General features: G+C 43.4%; 1 pseudogene; it reads right to left on the minus strand.

Moving 5' to 3' along the window:
* Positions 1–6,967: 6,967 nt before the first annotated feature.
* On the minus strand, positions 6,968–8,568 carry LOC147982564 (uncharacterized; annotated as a pseudogene).
* Positions 8,569–11,297: the final 2,729 nt, after the last annotated feature.

Genomic DNA, 11,297 nt, shown 5'->3' on the forward strand with positions numbered 1-11,297 from the left:
CCCCTGTGCCGGAGGCAGCTCCATGACCATCCGCTGCTGCATATTAATCCCAGAGGCAAACCTCCTAGGTGGAGGCAGCCTCGCCATCACCATCTGATGATGTTGCTGCTACCGAACTCCAAAGTGTTGCCACCGAAGAGTTGCAATGGCAGTGGCAGGGCCACCTCCGCCATGCGGCTCACATCAACGTGCAGAAAGTGTTCCACAACAGAGTCGACGGATGGATGGCCGAAGGCGAGGGCGGCCACCTGCGCGCCGGTCAGGACCGCCAGATCGGTGGCCTTGGTGAAGAACCCCATGCGGCCCATTCTTGGAGAAACTGTTGCTCGGGCGCATACCGGATTTTTGTTGAAAGCAGAGCAGCGTAGCGGACCGAGGCTGTAGCCGGGGTCGGATATAGATGATAGGTGGGGTTTGAGGAGTTTGGTCCTTCATTGAGCAACCAATCACCGAAGCGGAAGCTGCTCAACTCTTGGAGACCAATGCCAAATTTGAGAAGGCGGCGCCGCTGAATCTCTAGGGCATGGAGGTGGGTGGCGCGTTCCATGCCGCCGACAGTTAGCGGGTGGACTTCCGGTGTGGGAAGGGAGAGGAGGGGAAGGGGGGATATTATACCGGCGAAGGGCAGCAGAGATACGGGGGAGGTAGAGGTGACAGATGCTCTAGATTCTCAGGAGACGAATGGGCGGAGAATGTTCTCCTTCGGTGTCTTGGCAACCACGGATGGATTTTTTTTGATTCAACAAGGAACCAACGATACCATCTTAATCTATGGGGAATCCTTAACCCAACCAAAGGGTGTGGTTAGCTTCTAACGATGGTTTAGTTAAGTTGGTGGGTGGGGGTTTGGTGAAATACTCTAGAAGACTTTGATGATAAGTAAAGGTATCTCTACAGGTCCCCTCAGAACAGGGCCCAAGACAGTTTTTGGCGGATAGGGCCGAATAAGAGGTCAGGTGGGCCCCAAAACTAGGAGACACACATGGCATTCCTCCCGCACAACCCATCCCCCATGGGTGTGCTTTGGGCCTCAAAAAATGGCTCTAAAATTAAAACCCTACGTGCGCCGCCAACCCTCCTTGCTTGCGCTACGACGTCCTTCTACATTTCACGCTCACCTTCACCACGGTACCTGAGCCCGCTTCGGTCCTCGTATCACCTCAAAATAATGTCAGGAACCCCGCGTCCATTTATACATTAAAAGAAAGTAGTATATAGGTACTGGTCCCCACATGGCTGAATCGATCAGGATGTGACAAAAAAAGTCCATGTATATATTGTTTGCCACGCAAAAGTTAGCGTTTTCCAGGTCACACATTTGATACAACACATGATATATACGCACCTCAAATCACCCTAAAAAAAGTCAGGAACCCCACATCGCTTGCCAGGCGAAACGGGGGAGATCTAGATCGCACCGCCGCATTCTCTCGTCCCTCCTACTCATCTCGCCATACGATTAAATCTTTTATCACACATGCTGAATAGTTTTCCCATAAGCAACCCACATTTTTTAAATTTTGGTTACACATTCCATAAATATGACCCGGACATTTATACATCAAACTTTTTTAATTTAACATTTTTTCATTTAAAAAAATGTTACTAATATTTAGTCTTTCAAATCTATTAAATTCCAGCTACTGATTTCTAATACTTAGTGAAGAGCACCTGGAAGCGCTTGGGAAATCAGGTATGTTGGGCATCCTCTTGACTATCTGGCAGTTGATCGTCTTCTTCCAACGACAACCACCCCCTGATTAGAGGCCACCATTGCTTGCTCAGTGACTGGCATACAGAAAGAAAGCAAGAATAGAGAAGGTCAATGCAGGTGAGTGCATTACTACATCTCACGGTAGGGGGTGGGTGTATAACATGCGATAGGAGATGAATCACTAACATGAGCTATCTACATTAAAGATCCTGATTGGCAGTGAGATTTGTTGTCCCCTCTGCCGAATTGTGACTTCTAGGCAGCAAACTGTAACTCAGTATTGTCGAAAAAATTTGATGACAATTTGAAGAATTTCTGAAACGTAAATTATAGTTTAGATAAGTATGTACGATAGGATTAGCACATCTCTTAATTAAGTAAATAAGTCGAAAACTCTAGTAAGTACGGAACTCGTTAGCTATTGTTTTCCTATTTGGTTTTAATTAGCTCATCTCCCTCTCCAAGTTTTCCTATTTGTTTGCTATTTTTCTGTTTTTGCTTCTGTTTCGAATTTGGTTTGCTAACAAAATTATCCTTCCAGCTACTGGAAATTATTGTGGATGCAAAATGGTTTATCCGAATGCTCCACAAAACGTTTCAGAATTATTGGAGCAATAAAAATATTTATAGGATTTATTTTCTCCAACTCAAATACATTTGTGATTTAAATCCAAAGCCCAAAATAATCCTTTAAAATGTCCATAAATTCTGGTTTGCAATATAGCGATATCCAGAATTCACAAAAATATTTGAAATTGCATTATGGAAATATTGAATTTGGTTTTAGGGTTTTTCAGTTATTAAATTTTGAGGCTTTGACAATGCCCTCAATTCAAATGTCTTGAATTTAAATATGATACATGATGCTCATTAATGCAACTATCCACACCAAAAAAATTATTTGCACTAAATAATTCTATGGCTGTGACATTTCGCGAAAACATTGGCACTCATGTCATAACCTACAACTATAAGTCAACCATTGTAGAAGGGTTCCTAGGTGAGAAATTTGGCATGTATTTCTAAATTACTAGTATTAACCTAAACATAGATCTGACCATCATACAAAATAACACTAAGAAACATTGACAATTATTTCTAAACTACTAATATTCCCGAAACACAAATTTGAACATGCATACCCGGGTGGAGCTCGGTGGTGGCGGTGGTGCTGGCGGCCCGAGGTCTCCGATGTTGGTGAAGGCAGACATGGGTGCATCGCTAGCCATCGAGCTAGAGATCGGCGGTGGTGATTGTAGTGACAGCGGCGACGACGGCGAGTTGCCTCTCCCAGTGTTGGAGGAGGAGGGCATGCCCGCAGCAGCATGACGAGGGGCGCGGCGGTGAGGAACGATGGTGGAAATGAGTGGGGAGCCAGCTAGGGGTGACGAGGGGCACGGTGCTGACTTGGACGCGATTTGATGGGAGAACAGACGGCACCGGGGGGGGGGGGGATGACAAGACTTGGAGGGGGAACGGTTTTGGGAAGAAAATCAGACAACTAGGTTCGTGGAAGTACATGTGATGGGCGAGAATAGTGGCCAGCCACATGTATGGCGACAAGCAGCGGCGGGCGGTAACTATGAACCACCGCTGCTAATATGTCAACTTGTATTTCTCGAACAGAGGTTACCGTGATTTCGAGATGGCGTGGCGAAAATGTAGTCTGCCACAGCTGACAGAAGGAGCAGTGGCGAGCGGCCCCACCTCGCCCTCCACTTATCTGGGTTCACCTATAAGCCCTTTCCCAACAGTGGAGTGGATATTAGTTACCTCCACTCGTTCTAGTACTAGACTTCACAGACACCTTTTTGATCAGTAAATGTATATGGTAGATGATTTTATTGCAAATTTTTCATAATGTGAACCTCTAATTCAGATTCTTAAGTACGTGGAAAAAATGTCTACGACATTTCTTATGCATTTCCTGGAATTCTATATGGGACATTTCTCATCTCCTCCTAAAGCCAAAAAATGTCCTTACTGCAAAACCAATGGGTGCCCGGGCTGCAAATAACTTCATCACTAGGGTTAAGGGATTTGACACATTAACAATCATATTGCATTTATTCCTCACATAGATCCCAAATATATGTGAAGGCCCTTACTGGAGGCTGGGGTGGTGATATCGTTATGCAACCGAATTACCGTGGATGGGAAATACTCCATGGATTTCCACATGCCAAACTACAAGGGGACGCCGTATTATAAATTTGATCACATTTAGACCAAATATGCGGTGTGTGAGACCACGTGTTTGTGAACATGTTTGCAATAGCCAATCGCAAATGGCACTGAATTGAGGGGAGAGTAACTTGCTTCTAGCTAGCTAATAATAGTCCACATTAGGATGTGAATTACTGAATTCTTCATTTCCTGCCATTTCATTCGGAGCATGATACATACTTTTTTAATGAAAAACAGGATACATACATATGCAATAGCAATGTTGTATATCATGTAATAATGTTGGATTACACCTCATGAATGAAGTGTGGTTTAAATTAGCTACTCAGTGATGCATGCATATTTTCAAGTAAGATGTATGTGAAAATGAACATGGAAAAATATTACTTGAGATTTATCAAGCTAAATGTAGGCGTGCTAGCTAATATTGAATTGATTGGTAAAAAAAGCATTCATTCAAGTGGCAGAGGTACACGGTATTAACACGTCAATAACTTGCTGCCATGGATTGTAACGATGCTTAGGCTGGTCGTAGTGGGAAGAATCATATTACTAGTGTATGATACTACATTTGTATTGCATAGTATCATAAATTAGTATCATAGGTAGTATCATAGCTAGGTCCAGGGTTCAATTACCTCAAGCCAGCGCAAGTTAAGGATGATTATCATTGGTACAAATGTCACAAACACATTTTTAGAAGAATGTAATTAACACTTTTTAGCATAAATGTAATTAATAATTGGCACATGAAGCTTCGTGAGCTAATATTTGGAGGGCCGTAAAGAATTAACGGTGATGAGCCTAGAGTGTTCTAATTAAAAGGGCTAGGGCCCAGAGAGATAAGCTCTTAATGAACTCTTGATGTATGCTCCGCTTCCAAACACAAAACTATCCAGTTATTGTCAATCGGTTACATATGCATCTTCTAAGTTGTCGCGCCAATCTTTTGTTATATATTACAATGCAACTACCTGAATCTCGATGAAATCTTTCCTAATTCATTAGGTTGTCTCCTTATCATATTAATAAATAATCAATGGCTTCTAATCGTTCGAATTTAGTTGATACGTAGAAGATGCCTCACCCAATCGGGACGGCCGCCGCGATGGATATGGTGCAGATGGACATTCCTCACCCATCATGGTTCAACACTGGGACAGAGATGGAGATATGACAATTGCTTATGTCTCTACCGCTGCCTCCACCGGAATTTTCCGTCTGGATGGAGATGGTGTAGCAGGCGCATGAGCCGAACGCCGGCTTCCCATATTGCGAAGAAGATAAAATCCAGACCCAGTCCGAGTCATGGTGAACATTTTGTAAATACAAGCTGAACATAACTCATAATGTTGTTGAAATGTTTTTCCAAAAATGACATGAACAATTTGAAAATATCTGGGGGCATTTGTGTTCTGAACATTAACTAAAATTACAGAAAGAGTTTCTTCACATGTTACAAGCATTTTTATAAAATTGTGCGGAAAAACATTTATATGTTGTGAACATTTCTCCTATAAACTACTCTACAGTACCCGCTGTTCTGGAGTGTTCATGGAAAGCATGCAATCTGGCTGACACGATCTGTCTTGCTGGCCTAATTTTACGGCGCTGTCAAAAATAAAGAACCCTAGACAGCTCTTGGAGAAGTAGACGTGACGGGCATCCTCCTGCTCGATCCGGTGGATGACGGTCTTCTTCCTCCCTCACTCAGAGAAAGGGAGGAAGAGGAATGTGTGTGGCTACGTCTCGGTGTCGGGCCATTTATATAGCATGCGGCCGGTGAGGAATTGCTTCACTGAGCTACGTAAATTAAATGTCGAGATAGGCCATGAGATTCAATTCGGTATTCACTTAGCTGTGTACATTAAAACTCACGCGTCAAAGGATAACTACATGCACCAACTAAAAATTGCTAGATCTGAACAACTAAAAATCATAAACTTAAGCATGGAAAAAATGCAAGATATGAACAACTAAAATCATCAACCCGAGCATGAAAAAAAGCAAGACCCGAATAGCTAAAAATCATGAACTTGTGCATGAAAAACATGTGTCTGAACAACTAAAAAGACACGGAGTTAAGCATGAAAAAATTGCAAGATATGAACTACGAGATGGCATGAAGTTAACATGAAAAAAAAGAACACTTTGCAAATTTCTTAGCGTGAACAAATAACCAAATCTATAAAAGTTCCAAATGTGTGGACAAAGTGTTTTTATTCTTCATATTAATCTTGGCATATGCGTCATATCCCACGGATTGCAAGAACAGAATTCCTCACCTCCAATTAACATCATGATTAGAACAAAAGGAAGGAATGCACGGACGCACACAGAGTTCACATCATACAGAACCATTGAACACATTGTTTGGATCTAAAAAATAAATATTTCAGCACATGATGCGCTGTGAAAAATTCAGAAACGGAACCGATCCAGAAATAAATGGATCTACATAGCATGACGACGTTCTGGGGAGAGGAACAAAAATGATCTAGAACATGAAAAATTAAGAACCAAAATTCAAGTAACATCGGTGTCAAAAATAATTTACTTTCGAGAAATATCAAGGAGCCAAGCTCGTTGACCCCTCTCTCCTCCATGTCACAGGCTAGCTATTGGGTGTCGTTCGTGTCATAGGGTATACGCATGGTTCTTCTTCATTGGAAGCATGGAGAGAACCAATGAAAAGGCTTAGTAGTAGTATTTCGTTCATTAAATATTTCAACCGATACAAAAAAGATTACAGTACCATAAATTTAACTAATACAGTACTACTATGACAATTGAACCAACGAACTAAAAAGATCTTGCACGATTTTTTCTATATATAACTGTGACCACGAACTAAACGACCGATCCACGTCCATGTCTTCTTCTCCTTTGTAGGAGAAGCCGAGTTTCGGACCGAGCCACTGCTGCAACATGTCCATCCCAATGGGGAACTCCGGCATCGCCGGCAACATGGCCATCAGCATCAGCTCAATCTCCGTCCTAGCGAAGAACTATGGTTGTAGCTGGATCTCCAGCTCCACCCCCCGGGGAACCATGGCTGCTGAGGAATCACCATGTGCATCCCGACGGCGGGTGCATCACCATTTGCATCTCCATGCCGGCAGCGAACGCCCGTGGTGGATGCATCGCCATCTGCATCTGCATCTGCTGCATGCCTGCATAAGCTGCTGCTACCGAACTCAAGGATGCAGAATTTTTTAGCATACGCACCCGGCCCTTGCTATCCTGGCTGCTCCAATGTTGCTTTGAGATCTCTGCTACACAACCAACTACATGAAAATTTAACTTTTTTGTTTCTCTCATATAAAACGAAAATGCTCTTTAGAGCTCGGGCTCCATGGAGCCCGAGTTTGACTTTGTCAAAATTCAAACTTTCATGATTCATTTTTTTTGAAAAAAATACACACATACTTAGAGACATAAAGCATATGTGTGTAAATTTTCAGGACGAAACACCTTAAAATGAGTGCTACACAAAAAGAACAAATCTGAGGCTTTTTAGTAAATGCACTATTCATCCTCAAAGTCCATGAATTTGTCTTTTTTGCACAGATCGCATTTTAGGGTATTTCATCCTCAAATTTTACATACATACACGTAACATCCTTATTTACTTGTATGATTTTTTTCAGATTTTTTTTGAAATTGAAAAGTGTGAATTTTGATTTTTTTCAAAAAATCCGGCCTCCATGGAGGCCGAGCTCCAAAACGCCCTACTCCATATAAAACATGTATTGAACTTCAAACATTTCACCACAACAAATCTTTGTACATAGAATGTGGGATATAACTTTCAGATTTTTTCCTCCAACATAAATACTAGAAAAGAGATTTTTTTTTAATCAAACAAATTTCATTTGCCTATTTCTGTTGGATGAAAATTATGAAAGTTTTATGCCACATACTAGTTAGAAAACTTTGTTGTGCTGCAAAGTTTGAAGTTCAAAACATGTTCCATATGAGAAACAAAAAAAAGTACTTCCACGAATCGCGATGTAGAAAATGAGTGACTAGATAAGAAGGGCCCGGGTGCATATGCTCAAACATGTTTTCGCCGAATCTGATTGATAACCCGGGGTACCAAAGAGCTGGGGTGATGGCGGTGGCGGGAGCACCTAGAGCTTACGGCTGATGTCAAGGTAAAAGGCCTCCATGACAACCTGGTTTGTGCGTCCAGTGGCCTGCTCCTGCATTAGCACGGTGGCAAAGGCCGCCATGTCCTCATACCACATGTTGCTCGCACCTGGGTCCACCCATGCCGCAATATGGTCCCCCGCGGCATGCTCCTGGGGAAGGGCGTCGTCCGCGTGCTTCTTCTGCTCCCCCAGATCTGTGAGCATCTCGCCATGCTGCGGGCGCAGCGTCAGCAACCAGTTGTCGGCGGCGGCGCTCTGGACCTCCGCATCGTCCCCCGCCCTGAAGTGCTTGACGACAGCGTCAATGGATGAATGGTCGAAGGAGAAGGCCTTGCTGTCAGGCATGAAGATGACAACCGCCACCTGGGCACCGGTGAGCAGGGCCTGCTCGCTGGCCTTGTTGAACAGCGCCCGCTTACGCCTAGGAAAGCACACATACTGGGCGTCCTCCTTGATAATCTGGCGGGGGATGGTCTTCTTCCAGTCGTTGCCACCCATCCTCCTGGCCGCCATTGCTCGGTCGCTCAGGGTCGGGGATGAAGGAAGAGGAAAGAGGAGGTGGAGGAAGATCTCTCAGGGTCACCGAGGTTTATATAGAAGCGGCCGGAGAGGAATTTCCTTGGCTGAGCTGGGTACTGCATTGAGAATCATTATTTAGTATGACATTAAAACTCATGAGCTGGGTTATGGTTTCATGTTCGACTACCATGGTTCCATCCAAATACATTGGCCCTTGATATCCTGTCAGATTAATTGTACACGAATAACCAGCAATAAAATATTATTACCATCGTGTAGTCTATTTGGAACTACTAGAATAGTTAGACACCTGCTTGTGAAAGAGTAGCTTGATCGGGTAAACTCAATCCTCCCAAAAGAAGCACTTTTACTTCTGGACATCCCTTGCAAGAAACGGTATATTTGGTTAGGCCATGGATGGCGGTCTCGACAAGATGATATCATTATGTTAAACATGGATATAGCTGTAAGCTTTAACAATTCCATTGAAGGAGATGGATTTGTTGTTTGATATTTAACTAGGTTTATGTGAGCCAGGAGCAAACTTCTCTTTGGAGTTACTGTTCATCAATTTTGCTAACATCAGAGGCTTCCCTAAAGTCTTAGTCTAGACTGATTGCCTAGCAGTTCTTAATCTTTGGAATACTTGTCACAATTATTGTTCAGTTGTGGCTCCAATCATTGCAGAAATGGGTCAGCTTGGTCCTGATATTACTACATTTGATTCAATATGTAGTCCGTGCTTCGGCACTCCATCTCATCTTTGTGCCAAGAATCTCTGCACATCTATCTATTTTAACTGAGAGTTGGCTGGCCGAACCTTCCAGATTCAGGGTCAGTAGTCTCTTGCATGATGGTCCAGAGAGCATTTGGTTGAATAAATTTCTCTATGTTCCCCGAAAAAATATATATATATATACGGCGCCACTGAGTTTCAAACTTACTAGAGTTTTCGTCTCATTTACTTAATTAAGAGATGTCCTAATCCGATCATACATACTTATCCAAACTGTAATTTACGTTTCAGAAATTCTTCAAATTTTCATCCATTTTTTTGTAAATACTGAGTTACACTTTTCTGCATAGACCTCACAATTCAGCAGAGAGGAGAACAAATCTCAATGCCAATGAGGATTTTTAATGTAGATAGCTCATCTTAGTGATTCATCTCCTATTGCTTGTTATCTACCCACCCCCAACCTCGAGATGTAGTAACGCACTCATCTGCATTGAGCTTCTCTATTCTTGCTTTCTTTCTGTATGCCAGTCACTGAGCGAGCAATGGTGGCCCCTAATCAGGGGGTGGCTATCGTCGGAAGAAGACGATCAAGAGGATGCCTAACATACCTGATTCCCCAAGCGCTTGCAGGTGCTCTTCAATAAGTATTAGAAATCAGTGGCTGGAATTTAATAGATTTGAAAGACTAAATGTTAATAACATATTTTTAAATAAAATAAAAAAACAATTTATGTATAAATGTTTGTGCCATATTTATGAAATGGGTACCCCAAATTTATCACGTCCATATCGATTTAACATGTGCGAACGAATATACTACTTAGTTTTAATGTATAAATGGACGCGGGGTTCCTGACATTATTCTGAGGTGACACGAGGTCCGACGCGGGCTCAGGTACCGGGGTGACGGCGAGCATGAAATGGCGAAGGTCGCCGTAGGGCAAGCAAGGATGCTTCACGGATCACGCAGGGTTGAAATTTTAGGACCAGTTGTTCGTGGTCCAAAGCACACCGATCGAGGATGGGCTGTCAAGGAGGAATGTATTATGTGTCTCCTAGTATGGGGGCCCATCACTCCTCTTTTTCGGCCCTATCCCCTAAAAATTTCCTTGGGCCCTATTCTGAGGGGACCTCTAGATACGCCATTACTTATCATCGGAGTCTTGTAGAGTATTCCACCCTACCCTACCCACCAAACCCCCACTCACCAACTTAACTTGTTTGTAGAAGCTAACCACACCATTTGGTTGGGTTGCGGATTCCCTGTAGGTTAAGAAGATAGGGTTGGTTCCCTTGTTGAATAAAAAAACCCAATCCATCCATGGTAGCCAAGACACTAAACCAGAACATACTCTGCCCATTCGTCTCCTAGAAATCTAGATCGTCTGTCACCTCCACCGTATCTCTGCTCCCCTCCTCGGGTATAGTATCCCTCCACCCTTCCCCACTCACCTCCCTCCCCATGTCGGAAGTCCAGGACTGCTGGCCTCCTAGAGCGCGCTTCCCGCCTCCATGCCCTGGAGGTTCAGTGGCATTGCCTTCTCAATTTTTGGCATTGATCTCCGAGGGATGAGCAGCTTCCGCTCCGGTGCTTGCTTGCTCAGTGTCGGACCAAACTCCTTGAGCCCCACCCACTGTCTAGATACGGCCCCAACAGCTGCCCCGGTCCGCTGCCCTTCTCTATTTTCAACAAAAATCTGGGATGCACCTGACCAACATTTTCTTGAAAAATGGAAGTACGTCGTTGTTGCGTGATAGAGTAGCAAAAGCAGTTTGTTTTGCCAACAGAAGTAAATAATACGGAGTATGTACTTATCCTTTGGCATACAGCTTAGCGAATACCGAATCGAATCTCATGGCCTATCACCACACATAATGCACGTAGCTCAGTCATGATTGCTATATAAAGCCCCCGACCCCGGACGTAGCCACACACACTCCTCTCCTTCCCTTTCTTTGAGCTTAGCCATAGAGCGAGCAACTA

The sequence above is a fragment of the Triticum urartu genome, chromosome 3A (genome assembly GCF_056163025.1).
Source record: "Triticum urartu cultivar PI428250 chromosome 3A, HENAU_Tu73, whole genome shotgun sequence".
Taxonomy (NCBI): domain Eukaryota; kingdom Viridiplantae; phylum Streptophyta; class Magnoliopsida; order Poales; family Poaceae; genus Triticum; species Triticum urartu.